Here is a 22,871-nt window from a genome sequence, read left to right as displayed (position 1 = left end):
CTATTGAGGAGAGAGAAACAACATAGTAGACAATGGACAATAGACAAATTGAGCTGAATGAGAGTGTACTTGCTTGCTAAACTGAAAAGATAGATTAAAGTACAACTAATGTTTAGGTCTAAGCTTGACCTAACGACACTTTCACCAACTAAATATAGTTAGGTTTATTTACTCTAGAGCCTAGTGCCACTACTTTAATATCCTAAGATACTAGGTGTGCACACCCTATATTGACACTTTAATAAGTGTCTACACCACACATTACATTGGGTGCTGCCTAGAATTGGCAAATTTTAACACAGCCCTCCTTGAGGGTTTTGGTTGAAGAACATGTCTTGATTGAAGATGACATACAATGTCTATGGACATTGACATGCCCTGTAGATGGTGCTATAACCTGAAGATGTGTCTCTTGAACATGAGTCCGACTTCTTTTGCTTCCCAATTGGCATATGGACATATGCATCACATCCGAAAATCCCAAAAATGATGTGCATTAGGCCAAACACTTGTAAAGGCTTCCTTTAGAGTAGTAGTCCTCTAATGTTGAAGTGGGGATGTGGCTCAAGATGTAGATAGCAATACTAATAACCTCTATCCAAAAGTTTTGACCTAACCATCACTTGTATAATATGAATCTGTGAGAGTGCGCAACAGAAGAAGAAACTCGAACACAGAGGAAGAGAGAGAGACAATCTGCAAGAGAAGAAGAAAAGGAACTTGCATTGAACAAGGAACAAATGTTGAATATAGGAGAATTGATTAGAGGAGAAAATGCATTGAAATGCAATAAACCGAGTACTCTAGAATGAGCTACCTTCTCTGTCAAAACAAGTGATAGACAAGTTAAAGCTCCTAAAGTCCTCGTTTGACTAAGACTTGAGGTCACAGGTAGGTCGTTGATGAAGACTGTCGATGAAGAAGCTCCTCATGATCCTGGAAAACCATCTCTAAAACAATAGGGGCCAGAAAATCCACAGTCGGATCATTGAGATTGTCCCCCTCTAAAAGTGATGGGGAGAACGAGGGAACCATCAGAGGAGAGGGTGGGGGATGGGAAGAAACTTGCAGAAAAGAGGTGCACAAGCGGGAACAGGTGTAGCAATAGGCAATTGCCTCAGACTCCAAAGGACCCTGCATAAGAGAAGGGGAATGGAGCCTATAAAGCCTGCCCTACTGCCAACGTGTTGCAATAACAGCCATTGTAGAAGAATCCTCAATACAAACTACTTGCTCGATGAAGATAACTTGGGTACCAAGCCTTATAAGGCCATAAATTGAGAGGAGTGGAAAGACCAATTTCAGAACATAAAGGGCCTATGAAAGGGAGCTCGATGTGTAGTCGGGAAATAAAGGCAAAAGTGTCAACACCACAAATAGGCACCAATACAATGTCATCAACAATGATGGAAAGGACATAGATCTTGCAATAAATCACCTCGTGGAGTCATATGACTAGAAGCTCCACTATCAACCAGCCAAGACCTCTCAGAAGATGAGGCAACCATTGAAGAAGGCTTCCCCAAGTCACTGACTCATGGGTAATTGTTGGAGTAGAGGTAGAAGGCTCGGATGTTTTAGCTTCATCCTTCGCTCCTAGACAAAGGTGAGGGTACTTCTTCCAACATTTCTCCTGTGGATGTGTCCCCTTCCCACAATATGGGCATTTAGGCTTCTCCAAGTTGGAGTCAAAACCTGAAGAACTCTCCTGTCTTTTAGCCTTTGACTTTCCTTTCTTCTTCATGAACCAATAACAAAAGCTTTGGTGGAGATGGATCCACTGGCTACCTCTTTGGCACGTTTGCCATGCTCCAAAACAAGTGAGGCCAGCTCCTCCCATAGAAGCTTCTCATGGGTCCTCGCATGATCTAGGTATTGGAATTGTCAGAATATAAGGTTCTTATAATTCATGAGATAGGGTTTTAGTCCATATCTTGCTAGAGCCTTGTTCTTCATTTATGAATGAAAACAAGGAAGCACCCTTAGTCTATTTCACGACCTCGTTCTATCCTACAATCTACACAATAAACATAAAATTCTTGCTTAATGCATTTACTTGCATAGTATCATGACACAACAAAATTCAAGATGCAATATTTGGAAAAAAATTTCTCTAGTCCCTTTGGGATGATTTCACATGGTATCCCTTGATAAAAAAATTTGCAAAGCTTGCCAACATTGTAGGGTAAAGTGAGTGGTATGTCAGTGCTTTACATTTTTAAAGTAGGGTTATTTGTTTGTAGGTGAAAGAATGGATATTTATTGTAGTACACAAAGAATTGGGATATTATTGTACAAGCTCACTTAGCTTTGGGATAAGCCATTAAGAGAAATTTAGATTGTACTAGGGAGATGCATATACACTAGGAATGTGTGGAGTGCAAGCCAAGAGTGAGGTATCTATAACTACATTGAAGATATTGTTGGCATGGCCTAATTGACTAGTGATATGCAACTCATCATTTGTTAGTTTATCAAGGAGAGGATGTTTTGAAACTTTCTTGTTTAATGTTTAGTTTTGCACTGTTGCCAAGACTTGTGTGGAAATGGGAGCCAGATATGTTGGATCTCTTTGGAGTGTCTTAATAGTTTGTTTTTGTTTAGCATTGGTCATTAGGTTACTTATGAGCTGGAAAATTGAAGCTTGTGTAGCATATGACTCTTTTTTGGATGGGCTTTGTACCTTAGCTTTTCTTTACCTCTACTAGGATCTTTTGGAAGAAAGACGGAATCAATCATAGATCCTCAATAGTGCTTTTTGAGATGAGTTGCATCAGTTTGTTGACACTAAGTGGGTGATGTTTGAAGATATGTTCTTGTTCTTCCCATAGTTTGGGCTTTTTGCTCAATGGTAGGACTCTGGTAGAACTCTTATTGATTCAAGAGCTTCAACCATGTTGGCTATGCTACAAATACTCTTTCTCTATCTAATCAAGCACTCCTCTATCCATGAAGAAGATAACTTTATGACTAGATTTGAGTTGTAGAGAGCTCATCCACTTATCTATCTTGTTGTAGTCCTAGTTGCTCAATGGGATCACAAGTGGCTTTACAATCCAAGTGGTGCTCTTTGATCCGCTCCTGCTACTCCATGGCAACTTATCCGATCTACAAATGTTTCATCATTGAGAGGAAGTGTAGAGAAGAAGCAAGTATACCAACCTCAACCTCACACTCTACCTTTGACCTTCGAGCTATGGAAGAAGGGGAAGAAAAGAGGAAGGCAAGAAGGAAGAGAAGCTTCATCTTCCAAGTCCCAAACACTTGCAGTCCTAGTCTTGCACTCTCTCCCTCACTCTCAACAAGATGCTTAAATGGATAAGATGGAAGCCAAAGAGAAAGGGGTCCGCAAAGTTTGCATACTCATGAACAACTTGTTGCGTGCTTCCTCTCAACCTTTTTATATCCAAAAGTCAAGGTTTCCACTCCCCTCGAGCATCCAACCCACTTTATGCACTTGTGGCGGGTCCTTCTCTTTATGCATGCTTTTCCCTAAAGTTATTGAACCTAGTCTAGGCTGAGATTGAATAGAACGTCTTGTTGCAACCTTTATATTTTCTTCCGGTTTCTACTTACATCCTTAAGGATTATTACAAGCCACACGGGATTGAGCCAAACTCTCTAATATTTACAAAATAATAGTGTAACTGAATTCATTGTAGATTGCAATTGATAGTACCCAAATCACTGCAGTGCAATTCGAAAAATATAATCTATTCAATTTAATGTCAATACATTGCGCTCTTGCTTGACTTGCGTCCTTGTTATTGTTTTTGATTAACATTAATTCCCTTCTAGATGAATGCCAATCCCATGGCACTCACATCAAAGGTAGTAGGTTGTAGCTTGCATTGAAGGAGTAGAATGCTAGGAGACTCAATTGTAGGAGTTTTAATGAAGGAGTAATCTATGTTGTTGATGTTGATGGAAAAGATGATGGTCTTGCTCATGGGATCTTTAGTAGGTGGTGGTTGATGTTGTTATAAGTGACAAAATATGTACAAGGATAGTTGTTACAAGGACATGAAATTTTGATGCTTTGCTTAGCATCTGATTAAGTATTAATCAAATGTGCAAATGTGAGGTGCACGTGATATGCAAGTTAGTTATTTCACAATGACAGGCAAAAAACCCCAAGATGTCGATGGGTGTCAAAGGCAAAAGTTGTAATAAGTTGTACTTGACAAGTACTAGGTACCATAGTTGCACTCGTACGTAGTACGAATTGGTTCGTACTATACGGTTCGTACCGTACCGTATGAATTCGTACAAAAAAACAAGGCTTTTTTTGGGTTTTTTTTTTGGCGTGGTTGTTGTTGTTGGTGGTGGTTTGGGTTGTTGATTGTTGTTGTTGTGGTGGTGGTGGTGATTTTGTAGCCTTGATTGATCAACCAAGAAAGGGGGTGGAAGCTTGATTAGACTTCTCATACATGTTTTGTTATGATTTATCCTAGAGCCAAAGGCCATACATAAGGTATTCAAGTAGTTCCAAATTTTTCTAATTGATGTCCCATCATTTTTCACAATATGTTAGTGTCATTAATAAATAAATTCAGCACCATTTGAGAAATCATCAAGTAGCTTAATCCTATTGATTTTACCTTTGTTCACAGCTCATTTTGCACCACCCAACCCAAAGCATTAGTACACATTACTAATAAAACTAGGCCAGAGGATAGGGCCTAATGTACCTTCTAAGAGTACATAAATTAGTGAATGTACCATCGGTAGCTACTTTAGCCTTAGCAATGCTAAACAAAACCATAACAAAATTCATAAATATTTTACGAAAACCTTTGGTGGTTTGTTTGGTAACTGTTGGTCTCACAGGTCATTTTGGCCTCTTGTAGACGTTAATAAAGCATCTCATGTCATTTCATCTCTCTCTCTCTCTCTCTCTCACCTCTCCCTCTCTCTCAACCTTCTCTCCCTCAAGCATACATGCCTCTTATTTGTATGATCATTCATGTATAATGTATCTACTTCTATGTATGTACTTGTACGTTGTAGCGCATGTTGCGCATGCTGCATATGCCATAGAGGTTTTGGTGTATTACCCTCAAGTATTCATCTTATATACTCCAATAGCATTGCTATTTAGACTTTAAACATCTGTTCTATCATCTATAGTTCAAAATAATGAAGTTAATTTTTTTTTTGGTACTAATATCGTACCGTACCTTATAAAATCTTAAGGTACCATTTAGTACCGTATTTTATTGTACCATACCGTACCATACTTTTCGTACTTGACAACTATGCTAGGTACTACCTGGTGAGGCGAATTTTGGGCTAGATAATTTTATTAGCCATTAATGTCAGTGGTGACATTAGGAACTAGGTATTAATTAATTAATTAATACCAGTTCAACTGCTAATAAATGCTCAAGTCACATAAATTGAAAATGCAAATGTTACTACTTAATCTTGGACATTGGACAGCCTTTTGTCCCCAAAACTTGGCGCCCCTTGCAGTATTTCTTTAACTTGTATTGCAAATGGATGGAGTACAACCAAGATTCTTCAACCTCCTTCACAAATCCAAGTATCTCTTGATGTCATAAATGACCAGCAAGCCTTCAAATCAAATTTTGCCCCTTGATTTGCTAGAGAATTGGCCTTCACCCGTGCTTCTCGTGAAATAAATTAGCCCCAAATTCAATGCTGGCTGGCTAGCATCTTGAATCCTCCTAAAATACATTGATGTCAGCTTTGAAATTTCAAGTTTGAAGTCTTTAAATTTAGGCACGCTTCTCGAGGTGGTTGTCAAACTATAATATCTACTGCAAATTAGGGTTTGCAGCAAAGATTCTCTAAGATCTCCACCTCCAATGGTTGAATTGCTGCAAAACTTGGAGCAAAGTTGGGAAATGGCCAAGGAATGAGAGTGAATGTTGTAGAGAGAGAATTCAGAGATTCATTGCGAGAATTTGGTGAAATTGAGCTCTTGACCCAGCTTTTCAACTCCAAATGGATTCAGCAATATCATAGGGAGCATTAGAGGTTGTAATCTTCAAGAGAGTGCATCGATTGCAATCACTAGCTTTCTTGGTTAGGAATACACAACGGCCTTCACCAAAAGGGTCTCCAATGGTTGAGAAATGGCCCCAAAAAGGAGGCATCGACATCCCAACCTCTCTTCCCAACAGCTCCAAAACGCAAAAACGAGATTTTTCTCTCCCTTCAGCCCCAATTCAACTTTCCCAAACTTGCATGGACAAGTTTTGGATCTTGTGCACTCATTAGCTTGGAATTTGCATTAATTAATTAATTAATTAATTAATTAATTAATGCCAACTCCCTAATGTCATCACTGACTCTAATGGCTAATTAAATGTTCTAGGCCCAGTTCTAACACTCGGTATGACCTAGTACCTGTTAGGCATAGCTTATTGCAACTTTTGCCTTTGGCACCAATTGATGTTTGAGGGTCTTGGGTCCCACACTGTGAAATAATTGATGCGTATCTCACATGTGCAAGTCACATTTGCTCATTTGATTAGCTTTTAATCAAATGCTAAGCAAAGCAATAAAATTTCACGTCCTTGTGATAGATAAAATTATTTTTATGAGAAGAATGAATAATCGAGTCAATTTTCAGGATTAATATTCTGTAAATTAATTTAATTGAGTGAAAAATTGTTGAAACATGCAATTAAAAGGTTGCCACTTGGCAAAACTTGCCTATGCAAGATGAGGGAAATGTTGTTAGAGGTTGGTGGAGCCTTATTCTAGTATTATGGAGATTGGGAGAGGAAGAGAGAGAGAGAGAGAGTGCTTTTATTGCAATTTTCCAGCCATTGGCAATCAACTCAACCATTGGAGGCTATCAAAGAGCTGTCCCTAGCTGACTAGGAGGCCATTAGAGGCTATCAAAGAGCTGCCCCTAGCTGATCAGAAGACCATTGGAGACAGGTGAGAGCCCCTGTAGGCTGTGTACATGTAGGCGACAACAATTTTGGGGCCCACAACAATAGGTGATTGCATATGGAGCTCTTGTTGATGGTGGGCTGTTAGGTATGGAGCTCGTGTGTAACCATCAGGCTGTGGCAGATGTATCTTTGTAGAGAGAGAGAGAGAGAGAGAGAGAGAGAGAGAGAGAGAGAGAGAGAGAGAGAGATTGTAACTACACACAAATTGAAAGATAGATTGATGAGATAAGTGAGATGATAGTACAAGTGATAGGGTGAATATATAATCAAGCACGACAACACTAATACGTGCTTGGGAGTTCTTATACGTGTTTAAAAGTTTCGTGGATTGGCTCTTGGATTCTATGGTCAACATCTTTAGTTAATAGAGACTTAAAGCAATATTGTGCTTGTCCAATCAATTCCTAATGCTTACCAAGACTAATTAGGCTTATGGATGTTTGTCAAACATGTTAGTCCTTCAAATGACTAAAGTTGGTAAGAGTTTGCACTTGAGCACTCAAGAGTCATCAATACTTTAGAGTATGTAGAAATGGTATAATGGATTGGCTTCTCAGTGCTATTGTCAAGTCATAGTCCTCTCAATAGCCTAGATGATGAGCACAAGTTCCAAAGTGTAACACCTCTCAATTTCGAAACTTCCTAGATCTATTGGTTTGAAAATTAGGAAGGTGGCTAGATTTTCAAGCCAGAGCAAGTCTTCAAGAATCAAGCCTCTTAATAGGCTAGATGGGCTATGCAATGTAGAGTAGAGGTTAGGCTCTTAATAGGTTTTGCAAGGTTTCGAGTATAGAACTCAAGATTATCCAAGGGGGGCCTCCTCCACTACAAGTTTAAGTCAAGATACAAAAAATATGCTCTATTAAGTGTATGCCAAGCTAGGCATATTGATAGCATGAATGCATGAGTTGAGGGGTTTGAATCATAGTTTTTATCATATGCGTATGATTGTTGATGCAGACCTATGAAAAACCTATGAAATCTAGAGTATAATATTCTATTTTAGACTTGACTTCCTTTTTTTTTGTGTGGTTGGGAGGAGGGGTGTAACCAGCCTTCCTTCTTGGAATGGGTGGTGATAACTTGATTTAAGAGTTAATTACAACAATAAATAAATGCACATAAAATGAAATACGCACTTTACCATAACATTCTTGGACAGTAGACTCCCTGTTGGCCCCAAAACTGGAGCCCCTTGCGGTATTTCTTTAGCTTTCATTCAATTGGAAGGAGTACAATTTGAGATTATTCAATCTCCTCCTGCTAACCAATTGCCCTTGCTGTCATAAATGACCAGCAAGCCTTTTGGGTCATTTGCCCCTTGATTCACCCAGGACTTCTTCTCCAATTTGACCCTTGGCTGGCCAAATGATGCCCCAAATCAATTTGGGATAGGTTGGCTCTTGAAATCCCTTGATAATCTTCTTTAGCTTTCATTCAATTGGAAGGAGTACAATTTGAGCTTATTCAATCTCCTCCTGCTAACCAATTGCCCTTGCTGTCATAAATGACCAGCAAGCCTTTTGGGTCATTTGCCCCTTGATTCACCCAGGACTTCTTCTCCAATTTGACCCTTGGTTGGCCAAATGATGCCCCAAATCAATTTGGGATGGGTTGGCTCTTGAAATCCCTTGATAATCTTCAATTATCAGCTGCTGATTTTAGTCCCTTGAGCCTTCAATCTTTGGCATGGATCCCAAGGTGGCTGCTAAACCCTAATTTCTGTTGTAGATTAGGGTTTACTGTAGAAATTACAGATCAGCCCACCAAAAATGGCTGAGATCTCCTCCGAATGGCTAAGAATTGCTGAGCATAGGTTGAAGGAGATGAGAGAATGCTGTAGAGAGAGAAAATTCTGAGATTTGTCACGAAGAACAGTTGCTGCCCTGCTGTACCAGCCCCAAACGGATGCACCAACAACAATAGGAGCATCAGAGACTAATCTTTAGGAGAAAGTGTATCAGCTGCAATTGTCAGCTTCCCAAGGTCAAGAATATGCAATCTCCATCACCAAAATGGTCTCCAATGGCTGGGAAATGGCCCCAAAAGCTGGCAACAACAGTCCAACACCTCTTCCCAACAGCTCCTAAATGAAAAAAACGAGATTTTTCTCTCCCTTCAGCCCTATTTAGCCTTTCCTCCACTTGCATGGGAAAGTTTTGCCAAGTGGCAGCTTTCTTAATCCATTTTTCAGCAATTTCCAGCCATTTAATTAATTTTCTGAAAATTAATTCAACCCTTAATCCATGCCCAGAAAATTGACCTTGCCCATCCAAAAATTAATTGGCTAGGCCATTTGCAACCCAAAGTGGTCCCATGCATTAGTTGACCCTTGGACAAGCATTAATCCATTAATTAATGCCTAGTCCCTAGTGTCACCATTGACACTTAATGGCCAATTAATGGTCCTAGGGGCACTCTGACACCAACATTGACCTAGAATCTAACAAGTATAACTTGTTACAACTTTTGCCTTTAACACCCATCTTTTTCACAGGGTCCTTCGACCTTCAACTGTGAAAAAGTAGCCTGCATCTCACATGTGCAACACATGTGCATCTTTTAATTGCACATTTGATTAATCCTTTAATCAAATGTCAATTAAACATAAGCAAAGCATCAAATTTTCACGTCCTCGTGACAAGGGGTGTTGAGAAACCACTTCTTCAGTTCACACACTTCATTTAGGGTTTTGCATTGATAGCCCCAAAAAGGGCTGGTGTCCACATTTTGGTCACTATTTTTGTGGGTGCCCACACAATGGTTCACCACCCTAGACAACTTATGCTTATAAATAGGTAGTCACTTCATTCTTTCACCACTCCTACCACGCTTTAGTCATTCTTTATCCCTCTTTTTTCATCATTAAACACCCTTCCCTTCTCTCACCAGTCCCTTTCACTGCCCTCACACCCCTTCAGGAGGACATTGTGGTTCGTCGCTTGTGACTGCCTTCACCCTTCCTCTTCTACTTCATGCACACTGTTTCAGCTTCAGGCTTTGCGTTCGGAGCATCTTCCACTTGGTGTCACCCTCATCTACTTGGTGTTAGCACCCTTTGTTGGGTGTAAAGTCCCTTCGTCTTCGTGTAAAGTTATACGGGTTATTTGTATAGGTGTGAACACACCCTTATTTGTACCCTAACATATAAATACATTCTTTATCCTTTGTGTACCGTCACAATTTGGTATACTCTTCTTGGTGTTCACTCTCTCTCACACTCTTTAACATTGCTGTTTCACTTCTGACTCGCACTCCCATTGTGCGCTATTCCATTCAAACTGATATTAGAGCTGTGGCTAAGGTGTGTGTGGTTCCCGAAGTTTGTGCGTATCAGTCCGCGTGAAGAAACATTAGTTCAAGATAGGTTGAGTGTAGACGATAGCTTCTAGGTTTGTTGACAGGACAAGGGGCAGACAGTGATAGGTTAGGCGACTGTTTCCAAGGGTAGCCACAAGCAGTATTGGTTAGTGCAGGTCACATCGGCGAGTCGCATGCAACGCAGGTCACAAGGAGGCAGAATCGGCATAGGTGAATCAGAAGATACGTCAACGACTGCTCATGCTACGTTTTTTAGGGCAGATTCATCATTTTTTTATAAAATATTTTAGCAAGTAGACCCCTTGCTCACTGATGGGGTTCACGTGTATAAGCATTGTTCAGAGATTTGTGCCTGAAATTTGGGACTTTTCCTATATTTGATGCAGTTCATGCATAACAGTGACATTTGACCCGGAAATTGCAAACATAGTGCACATTGGCTTTGAAAAATTTGGGGCTTTTCATGTATAAGTGAAATTTTGTTCAGCTGAGCTGAATTTATTGACATTGGTGCACATTTTGATGTGAGAAATTGGGGCTTTTGCAAAAATTTGTGAAATTTTGCTAAATTTGCTCGTTCTATGCTCTAGGGAACACATATTAATGCAATTGGGGCAGGTTGGTTAGTGAAAATTTGCGGCTTTTACTAAAATTTGTGGATTTTGGCAAAATTGATATGTGAAATGCATTTTGGGGACATTGCTAAAGCATTCTTGGTGATGTAAGTAGTGTAATTTGAGTCTTTTATCTTGCACTTGTGAGATTTTGGAGAAATTGCAGAGAATTTTTGGGTATTTTTAGTGTACTAGAAGTTGATTTGGACACATATGTATGCAGTATACATGTCAGGCAGCTCCTATTGAGTTGATGTATTGCTGAATATTCATGGTGCAGCAGTCTTAGAGATCATTTGCAGATTTGGGATAGTTGCAGATGTCATTTTTGGTGACGTTGCTGAAGTGGGAGTCACCTTGCACTGATGTGTGCATCTCATCTAATGTATGTTGAAATTTCAGTTATATTGCTGAAAGTCATTCCCTCTACTGTTGTACTTCTATTTGGGCAGTCTATAATACAGTGACACTAAATCTTGCTCTTATATCCTGAAATTTTGGGCTGAAATTAGCCGAATATTTAGCCAGTTGTTTGTTGTCATAAATTACAGCATTGGTACTTCGTACTTTATTGACAAATGACCACTAATGCTTCTAGCAGTAGTGATACTAAATCTCTCCTTGAAATCAAGAGGTTTGATGGCACTGGCTTTGATCTATGGAAGGACAGGATACAAGGCATTTTGTTTTTTCTCAAAGATTGTGATGATGCTCTCTTGGAAACTAAGTATGTAGCTATGGCAAATGAGGATTGGGCTAGACTCAACAAGAAGGCCATTGCATACATTAAAATGGTTGTATTTGATGATGTACTTACAGACATTAAGCGTCTTGGTATAGCTTATGCTGTATGGAAAAAGTTAATGGATACTTATGAAAATACAACTCTAGTAAATCAAGTGCATCTCATGCGCAAGCTTGTGAACATGAAGTTGGATGATTTTAAGCTAGTATCTGAGCATTTGAGTGCTTTCACGGGGATTTTGAGTCAGTTTTGCAGGACTCTGATTTGCAGCCCTTTAGTGATAAACTGAAAGCTATTTTCTTGCTAATGACTTTACTTGATAGTTGGGAGGCTTTGGTTGTTTCACTTAGCAATAACACTGCTTTTAACCTTTGATGGTGTTAGGGGTTCTATCCTCAATGAGGAGGTCGGAAAAAGTCCAGTGAAGAAAGCAGTGGTTCAGCCTATTATCTTAGAGGTAGGTCAGAGAAGAGGGGTAATGCAGTAAATAAAGAAAAAAGTAGAAGTGAAAGCAAGGGTAAATAGCAGGATGTCACTTGCTATTAGTGTGGATGTAAAGGGCATAAAAAGGCCGAGTGCGAGTACTACAAGAAAAAGCAAGAAAGAAAGAAACAACAAGGAAAGAACAGAAGAATGATAAGAAAGATGATGACAACTCTCCCTCATAAGAAGTTGCAAAGGCAAATGTTGCATCTAGTGTGGTCATTGAAGAGCCTATCATCTTATAGGTAGGTCAGAGAAGAGGGGTTACAGGTAGGTCAGAGAAGAGGGGTAATGCAAAAAATAAAGGCAAAAGTAGAAGTGAAAGCAAGGGTAAACAATAGAATGTCACTTGCTATCAGTGTGGACGTAAAGGGTATAAAAAGACCGAGTCCTGGTATTACAAGAAAGAGCAAGAAAGAAAGAAACAACAGGGAAAGAAACGGAAGGATGAATAGCTCTTTGATACTGGAGAGATACTTGTTGCAGCCTCATGCAATGTAGATATTATAGCAGCAGCAGGTGATATTTGGATACTTTTAAAAGGTTTTATGCTTTTGTTACCACACAGAAAGGACTTAAGTTAAAAGCTATAAGAACGGATAATGGGGGTGAGTATGTTTCTAATGAGTTAAAAAAGTTTTGTGAGATGTATGGAATTAAGAGAGAGCTGACAACCCCTTATAATCCTACATCGAATGGCGTGGTTGAAAGATATAATTGCACACTTTGTGAGAGAGTTAGATGCATGCTGTCCATAGCTAATCTCCCGTAGCAGTTTTGGGAAGAGGCTCTTAAAACTACAGTTCATTTCTGCAATTGCTCTCCAAATGGTACATTGAATAATGGCATTCCTGAAGAGGTTTGGTCTGGCAAACCTGCTTCATATGACCATTTACTTGTCTTTGGTTGTGATGCCTTTGTGCATTACCTGTATATCAGAGGACCAAACTCGACATGAAATCCATCAAGGGTGTTGGGAATAAAGGACCCTCGTGCCTTTTATATGTGCTCGGGTGTGAACACACCCTTAGCACACTTGTACTTTCATATATATATATATCTAAAAACCTAAAGAGGTATACTCGTCATTGTACCCACAAGTCATGCTCACTCTTCTCTCTACTCTCCACTCTCTCTGTGTTTCTTTGCTGTGTGTAAGCAGTCCGTGTCTTGATCCTCGTGCCATCGGTCATAACAAACTGGTATTAGAGCGGCAAGGAGTGCACGCTTCTCGAGACAAAACAGACGGTAGGTATTGTAGGAGTCCGAGGTGGGCTTGACGAGTAGCAGATGGCAGCAATTGCAAAAGGCGGGCTGTAGAAGGCGAGTAGGTCGTGAGGTTGTGGGCGACAGTTGGTGCAGGCACGACAGGGCAGCTGACACGTGGCGATAGAAGGTTGTGACTGGATCAGATGACATGCTCCAAGGCCACCCCCCCACCCCACTTTTTTTTTTCTTTCTTTTCTTTCTTATAAAAAAATAGGTTCTACCCCTCCTTGATGAGGTTTCGCGCGCATAATCACAGAGTGCAGATTTGTGTAATCATGGCCCGAAAATTTGGGGTTTTTTCCGGATTTGAGGATTGTGATGTAGAGCAAGACCATTTGTCTTAGAAATTGCAGGAATTTGTGACATTTTTGCCTCCGATATTTGGGGCTTTTCATGTACATGCAAGAATTGGGTTGAAATTTACCCAATTGCTCGACATTGATGGACATTGGACCCTGTGCAATTTGGGGCTTTTGCTGTTTGGGAAAAATTTGTGCGCCATTTGGTCATTTTATGTGCATGTGGGTTTAATTCCATGCAGTTTGGACATCTAGCACTTGGAAAAAATTTGGGGTTTTTTACTGAAATTGCTCTATTTTGTCAAAATTGGTCTATTCTATGCATGTCAGAAACAATGCAGATGTATGGTTGATGATTTGAGCACAAAAATTTTGGGGCTTTTGACCGTGTGTGTCAAATTTTGTGCCCGTGGGTGCATGTACAATAGAAATTGTAGCTAAAATTTGGGACTTCTCATGTAATGTGATGTATTTGCCCCTGAAACAACTGTAATCAATTGTGGAGTGCTGTAGCACAAGGTTTAGTGCTTCTGAAAATTTATCTGTAGATCTGAAATTTCTGCTTCTACGTGGTTATTTATTGCTGGTTGGTACTTGTTTATACCTTGGTCACTTGTGTGCAGTTTGGGCCTGCATTTGCCGAATTTTTTGGGCACATTTGGGCTGAAAATCATGGCTAGCAGCAATGACAATAGTAATCTCATGCACATTAAGAAGCTTGAAGGAGCACATAAGTTTACAGCCTGGCAAAAACAATGCTATAATATCCTGTTGCAGAAGAAGCTGGCAAAGCGATTAAGACCAAAGGGGCAAAGCCCGCAGACATGGAACATGAAGATTGGGATGAGTTAAATGAGCTTGCACAATCAACCATTGAGCTATCGATTTTTCTGATGCCTTGCTGTTTAACATTGAAGGTTTGGATTTTGCATATGCTATTTGGACTCGATTGGAAGAACTGTATGCACAGAAGAGTGCCGCAAGCAAAGTTTATCGGCTGAAAAAGCTCATGGATTTGCGTATGAAAGAGGGTATAGCAATGTCTACTCAGTTGAGTGAGTTTAACTCCATTTTCAGTTAGTTGGTTGCCTTGAAGTTCTTGATTGATGAGGAATTTAAGGTTATGTTCTTGCTTTGCACTTTGCCAGAGAGTTGGGATACATTCAGGACTGCTATGAGCAATTCTAATGCGATCCTTTTGTATGTTGATGTAGAGAGTGCTCTACTCATGGAAGAAATGAATCGGCAGAACAATGCATTCAATAAGTCTTCCAATGCTTTGCATACTAGGGGCAGATCGCAATAGAAAATGCAAATCTGATAGCAAGGGACGCAATAAATCACGTGGCAAGGATGTTGAATGCCATCATTGTGGCAAGAAGGGTCACTTTAAACATGACCGCTACAAATGGAAGAAAAAAAAAGGAAAGTGCAAGAAGACAGATGGTAGCAAGAAAGTGAAGAAAGAGAGTTAGCCTAAGAAGAACAGTACCAAAATTGAAGAGATGAATGTAGTCACTCATGACAGTGGCAATGGGAATGATGTACTCCTGGTCTCTTCACACTTAAGTACACATGCTTTACTTGTAGATACGGATGATGACATGCATACTTGGATTCTAGATTCAAGTGTTTTTTTTAATGTCACCCCTCATCATGAGTGGTTTTCTGACTATACAGGGGGTCGACATGATGCTGCTCATCTTGGGAACAACTATGCATGTGACATTATAGGTATAGGCAGTGTGCAGTCGTAGTTTCAGCATGGTATTGTCTTCACACTTCAGCATGTACGGCATGTGCCTCAACTCAAGAAGAGCTTGATTAGCATAGGGCAGCTAGATGATAATGGATTTCATACCACCTTTGGAGATGGGAAATGGAAGATCTGTAAGGGATCTAGAGTGATTGCTAGAGGTTGTAAAAGTGATACCTTATATCCTCTCAATGTATCTAGTGTGCATGACCACGTTGTTGCAGTGATCGAGCAGCCAAGTGTTTCTTTGTGGCATGGCCGGTTGGGACACATGAGTCAAACTGGAATGAAAGTGCTTTCTTTGGGTTACTTGTATTGTCTTCGTTATGTTGATTTTGAGCATTGTGATCATTGTGTTTATGGTAAACATGCGTAGATGTCTCATAAGAAGTCTCTTTCGCTGAAATCTTCTCCTCTAGAGTTAGTACATTTTGATGTATTTCAGATGTCACAGTTATCTTTAGGGGAAAAGAAATACTTAGTCACCTTTGTTGATGATGCTACACGGAAGGTATGGATTTACCCTATTCGTAGTAAGGATGAAGTGCTTGAAAAGTTTAAAAAATTCTTGGCATTGGTTGAGAATCAGATTGATAAGACACTTAAGTGTCTTCGCTCTGACAATGGTGGGGAATATGTGTCCAAGGCCTTTCAGGCATTCTGTGACAGCAAAGGGATAAAGAGGGAGCTCACTACCTTTCATAATCCACCCCAAAATGGCATTGCAGAGCGTATGAATCGGACCATATAGGATAAGGTCGGTAGGATGCTGTCTCATGCTGCATTACCCCATGGTTTTTGGGTAGAGGTTGTTATGTCAGCCGTACACTTGATTAATCGGTTACTAAACAGGTCTTTGGGGGGGGGGGGGAGTTCCCCAAGAAGCGTGGTAGGGCAAGCCACCCTTGAAAGTGTTTGGCTGTGAAGCATTTGTGCACATTCGTAAAGAAAAACACAGCAAACTTGAGCCAAAGCCCTATAAATGCATTTTTCTAGGATATGGTGACGAGGGTGAAATGGGGTTTAGATTATGGGATCCCGAGAAAAGGAAAGTAGTATGCAACAATGATGTTATCTTCTGGGAAGATCGCATGCATAAATAGCCCGAAAAGATTGAGGTGGTCGGTAGGGTTGTATTCATGGAAGAAATACCTTTTGGACAGCAAAATGTGCCCGCTGTAGAGCAGCAAATACCTGCTGTAAATGAACTTGCAAATGCAAAAAATAATGCTGGAAATGATCAGCCAGCTATTGCCCATAATAATGAGTCACTGGATATGCAGGAATAACCAGGACAACAAGCTGTTAATATTGATTTGCAAGCTGAAATGCCAGGACAGCAAGCTGAAAACGGAAATTTGCAGGAACAGCCAGCAAACAATGATCATTGGGTTAGAAGATCGTCTAGGGCTACTAGACAACTTGATAGATTTGTTCCTGGTGCAAACAATGTGGCTGATTATGTCATGTTAACAGACAGTGGTGAATTGTCTTGCTTCAAGGAAGCAATAGATAGACAGGACAACAAGAAATGGTATAAAGCCATGTTGTTGGAGATGGAATTTCTTAAGAAAAATGGCACTTGGGGACTTGGTGCAGTTGCCTAAAGGGAAGAAAATCCTTCCATGCAGATGGGTTTACAAGATGAAGGTCACTTTTGGTTCCTTGCCAAAGTACAAAGCAAGATTGGTTGCGAAGGGATACAAGTAGGAACATGGAGTTGACTTTGATGAGATCTTCTCTCCTGTAGTCGAGATGACTACATTGAGAACCATTTCGGGCTTGGTTGTAGCTGAAGATATGGAGCTCATACAGATGGATGTAAAGACTGCGTTCTTACATGGTGATTTGCATGAAGATATATATATGCAGCAACTTGAAGGGTTGTGGAAAAAGGGAAAGAGAAGATGGTATGTAAACTCAAAATGAGTTTGTATGTGCTGAAACAAGCACCAAGAGAATGGTATCATAAGTTTGATACATTTATGCAGTCTCAAGGTTTTCATAGAAGTTAAGTGGATCATTGCTTGTACACCAAGAAGACAGCAGATGGCAGCTTGATTATCTTGGTTCTGTATGTTGATGCCATACTGATTGTTGGCAAAGATACTTATGCCTTAGACTCACTGAAGCAAAGTCTTCATGGTAGCTTTGACATAAAGGATCTTGGTGATGCAAATCACATTCTTGGTATGCGAATACTCAGAGATAGGTCAAAATGATTACTCTATCTATCTTTGAGGAGTATATCTCCAAGGTTTTGCAGTGTTTCAATATGGAGGGGAGGAAAACAATTGGGGTTCCATTGCCTTCATATGTGAAACTCAGTGTAGAGGACAATCCTACATCTAATGATGAGAAGGCTGAAATGGCCAAGATACCATATGCTTCAGTTGTTGTTGGCAGTTTGATGTATATTATGGTTGCTATACGTCCTAACATTGCCTTTGCAGTGGGAGTAGTTAGCAGATACATAGCAAACCCTGGTAAAAAGCATTGGGAAGCAGTGAAAGGTATTATGAGATACCTCAAAGGCACAAAGGATTTATGCATCTGCTTTGGAAAGCAGAAGGCATCTGTCATTGGCTTTACGGATGTAGAGTATGTTGGTCATGCGGATTGCAGAAAGTCCACTTTTGGGTATGTGTTTATCTTCACAGGAGTAGTCTCTTGGATCTCCAGGCTACAAAAGTGTGTTGCATTGTCTACTACAGAGGCAGAGTGTCTGGCTGCCATAGAGGCATGCAAGGAGGCTTTATGGCTTTCACGTCTGGTGGGAGAGCTTGGAATTACAGAGTTACATGTTCTCCATTGTGATAGTCAGAGTGCTATCATGCTAGCACGGGATGTCGTTTTCCATGTAAGGACGAAGCACATACAGGTGAAGTACCACTTCATTAGAGACGTACTTGACAGCAAGAGCATTGAGCTTGTCAAAGTGCATACAGATGATAATCCTATAGACCTTATGAAGGGTCTTCCGGTAGAGCGGTTTTCTCATTGCCGACAAATGATAGGAGTTGGATAGATATATGTATTTTAGCTTTGTATACACCTAGACTTAGCTGATTCTTTTCTCAGGCACATTGTCTTTAGGTGGGAGGTTGTTGGGAATAAAGGGCCCTCGTGCCTTTTATATGTGCTCGGATGTGAAGACACCCTTAGCACACTTGTACTTTCATATATATATATCTATCTACAAGCCTAAAGAGGTACACTCGTCATTGTACCCACAAGTCGTGCTTACTCTCCTCTCTACTCTGCACTCTCTCTGTGTTTCTCTGCTATGTGTAAGCAGTGTGTCTCAATCCTCGCGCCACCGGTCACAACAAAGGGCAACTTCATAGAATATGGAGATGAGAGAGAGATGGGTTATAGAGTTTGGCTTCCTCTGGGTAGGAAGATAGTACGCAGCCGAGATGTAGTATTTAATGAGGCAAAGTTGCTGAAACATGCTACACAAGGTGACCTTGATAAAAATAAGGTCAAATTTTAGTATGAACAGCTAGCCATGCAACAACCCTTAGTTGAAGATTCTGTCCCTTTTGATGCCGAAAATGAGGAGCAACCCATTTTGCTATAGCCAGAAGATAAATGACAGCTAATAAATGCACATAGTGAAATAGGACAGCAAAAAGAACATGCTGAAAACAGGTTATAGCAGCACAAAAATGTTGAATATCAGCAACTGGGTGATGATGTGCATGTACCTGAGGATGTAGGTCCATTGCCTCGACAATATAGATCATTGGGTAAGAAGGTCTACATTATCAGAAGGCAGCCACAAAGGTTTCAGCCATCTTTGGATTGCATTTTGTTGATTGATGAGGGTGAGCCTCTGACATTTAGAGAGGCGCAGTCAAGTGAAAACAAGAGAAAGTGGGAGCTTGCTATGCAGGAAGAAATGAAGTCTCTCTATGCAAATAATAGTTGGGAGCTTGTACCTTTGTCCAAGGACAAGAAAGCTATCCCTAATAAATGGGTTTACAAAGTGAAATGTATTGATGGGAAACCCAAGTACAAGGCACAATTAGTTGCTAAGGGCTATACACAAAAGGAAGGCATAGATTTCCAGGAGGTCTTTTCACCGGTGGTGAAGATGACTACTCTCCGTGTTTTGTTTGCTCTCACTGCATCCTTGGATTTACAGTTGGATCAGATGGATGTGAAGACTACTTTTTTCCATGGTGACCTAGATGAAGAGCTATACATGAAACAACTAGGAGGTTTTGCCATTCCAAGGAAAGAGCATTTGGTTTGTAAGCTGAACCCCAGCTTATATGGGATGAAACAAGCCCCTAGACAATGGTCAACCATGAATTTAAACGTAGTCATGCAGATCACTGCTTATACACTAAAAAGGCTAATGATGGAAGTCTTATTGTGTTGGTCTTATATATGGATGACATGCTGATTGCAGGACAACATAAGAGTACTTTAAATGCTCTTAAAAGGTAGCTAAGTCCAGCCTTCTCTATGAAAGATTTGTAGGCAGTTGAACACATTTTGGGCATGTGCATTAAAGGAGATAGAGGGCAGCACTTGTTGTTTCTCTCACAAGACAAGTATATTAGCAAAGTACTTGATAGGTTTAATATGACCGATGCCATGCTTCTTGGTGTGCCTTTACCGCCACATACAAAGCTTAGCAAAGTTGATCGCCCATAAAATGATGCAACTGCTAGTGCTATGAAGGGCATACCTTATGCATCAGCTTGTGGATCTTTGATGTATGCTATGGTTGCAATTCGCCCTAACATTGCTCATGCAGTGGGAGTTGTTAGTAGATTCATGTCTAACCCTGGCAAGCCACATTGGGAAGTAGTGAAATGTATCTTCAGATACTTAAAAGGTACACGAGAAGTATATATGCTATGGAAAGGGTATACTAGAGTTGCTGGGATTTTGTGATTCAGACATGGTAGGAGATCTTGACACTAGGAAATCTACTAGTGGGTATGTCTTTACTTTGGTTGGTGGGGCTAGCTCTTGCTGTTCAAGGTTGCAGAAATTGTGGCATTGAGTACTACAGAGGTTGAATATATTTCAGCTAGAGAAGCTTCTAAGGAAGCTATTTGGCTTGGCCGTTTGGTCAAGGATATTGGTCTTTCTTCACATACTCTAGTGCTTGGTTGTGATAGCCAGAGTGTAGTATGTCTGGCTAAGAATGCCATGTTCCATGCATGTATCAAACACATAGATGTTCGATACCACTTTATTTGATAGGTCTTGGATGATGGTCTTGTCACACTGACTAAGGTCAAAACCCAAGATAACCCTGCAGAGGTTCTCACTAAGAGTCTTGCAAAGGCTCAATATGAGCATTGCATCTCATTAGTGGGAGTTGGTTAGCTTAAAGGTACCACTTCGGGCCTTTAAGTGGAAGGTTGTTGGGTGTAAAGTCTCTTCGTATGTGTGTAAAGTTATACGGGTGTGAACACACCCTTATTTGTACCCTAACATATAAATACATTCTTTATCCTTTGTGTACCGTCACAATTTGGTACACTCATCTTGGCATTCACTCTCTCTCTCTCAACACTGCTGTTCCACTTCTAACTCGCACTTCCATCGCGTGCTCTTCCCTTCACCCTTCTCCATCAAGCTTCACCTTCACCTGTGTTTTTCAGGTTGGAGGCTACTAGGACGTGCATATTTGCAGCCCAACTCATCTATCATAAAGGCTGCTGAGACCTGCGTTTTCACAGCCCAACTCATCTTCCATCATCTGGTGTCATCATTATTCACTTGGCATTAGCATCTGGGCTGCTCTCCCTGCATTTGACAGCTCTGACACTGTAGGATTTGCATTTTTTTGCCCAGGTCAGTCCTCGGTATTAGAGGATTGCGGTTTACTCCCTTGATAGCTGGTGATTATCTTTCACATCTCTGACAGCATTAGAGGATTGGGGTCTGCGCTCCCTCGACTCTGTCCTTCACCTTCGAGTGATTACTTCGATAGCCCATTGCTCGGAGGATTACGTTTTGCTCCCTTCATAGTGCAAATTTCCCAAAGTTGATGCCATTTGATTTAGACAAGACATTGAGCTTCAGCTTGGTTGAATCAGCTTTTTTTCTCATAGCATGATTCGGTGCATCATCACTATGTTTGTCATGTGTTTCTGAGTTTCTCTTCTCTCTCAGTGTTTGCTGTACACACTCTATGTTATTCCCCGCAAACCCTACTGTCTCTCTGCACTGTCGCCTATTTTGACATGTTATGAGATCATACCTATTATTTTTGACGGGGGTGGGGTGGGGGGTGACGACTAAAAAGAGCACAAAACTTGACCATTTTATCAAAGAAGATATTGCCTACCTATGATAGCATCGTATGCCAATTGCAGACAATTATTGATTTGATTATGTCTTGACTTAAATGATCAGAAAACAATGTCTAAATTTTCTTTGGCAAATCAATCTTGTGCCTTGATCATTGAATGCCTTACTGGTAGTGACTATTTTGTAGAATCTAAAGTTATTGGAATGTTGAAATTCCAATTTTTCATTGAGCTTATTATTGTAGTTGCTCTAGATACATTTTAATTGTTTTCTAAAATTGAAATTAGGGCAATGTATAATTCAGCCCTAGGGTCTGAATCATACTTCAATTGTACTTTCATACCTATCTGTGTATGATGTATGATTTTCGTATGAAAAAACTATGATTTCATTTGTGATGTTCAAGAAAAATTTAGTCAGCTCAAGGATGTACTTGTTAGGCACTAGCTTTTATCTCCATCTCAAGGTGGTGTAGGAGGTCATACATTGCAATGATAGGGCAATTAATAGTATTTTCTCCTATGCCTGGACATGAGGATTGTACCTTAAGTAGGTATGTGTTTTATGTGAGTGCCGCAGGGTGCTAGTATGCTCACAAACTTATAGCTAAGTGGGTATGTGTTGGGTGCAATGCCTTGTGTGTATTGTGTGTTTCTTTTTGTGACCAGGTTTGTGGCTTAGTGTGTGTGTGGCGTTTGTAGTGTGCATGGGGTGCTCTATGTGAGAGTGCATTTGAAAATTTTACATGTTGCATGGGAATGAGCCTAGCTTTCGGCCTCAATTAATTACATTATCCAACCTACATAAACATTCGCTCATGTGGAATCGAGCGTCTGTGCTGACAAAATTAATCCGAACTTAATCCTCCATTTTGATGGGCACTCCCTTGCTTCTTTACTTGCTCATGATGGGGTTAACATTACCCCTCTCCTAGATGTGTGCCACTCCCAGGGCACTTATTTGAGGGTAGCTTGCTGTGGTGAGCATTGACGGTGAGTAGTGTTGGGACAGTCATCAACAAAGTCCAGGTAGAGAAGGATTGTTGTTGTTGCTGAGGAATTGTGGCTGTGCTGGGTGATCTGGGTGAAGAGTGCGTACGAGTGAGGTGTAATACTTTGCGCTTTGTGTGTGTGAGTGGGATGTGTGTATTGTCTCTGTTGTGTGTGACAA

The 22,871-nt window shown here is 40.5% G+C and overlaps 1 protein-coding gene across 2 annotated transcripts in view; it reads left to right on the top strand.

Moving 5' to 3' along the window:
• LOC148037696 (RNA helicase family protein) overlaps positions 1-22,871 on the top strand; it is an 89,950-nt gene that overhangs the window by 42,386 nt on the left and 24,693 nt on the right. The window lies entirely within an intron of this gene.

Source organism: Lygodium microphyllum, chromosome 4, assembly GCF_053477565.2.
Source record: "Lygodium microphyllum isolate KBCC chromosome 4, Lygodium_microphyllum_v1.1.10, whole genome shotgun sequence".
Classification (NCBI taxonomy): Eukaryota; Viridiplantae; Streptophyta; class Polypodiopsida; order Schizaeales; family Lygodiaceae; genus Lygodium; species Lygodium microphyllum.
The sequence above is the reverse complement of the archived record's forward strand: the minus strand, read 5'-3'. Positions and strand labels throughout refer to the sequence as shown.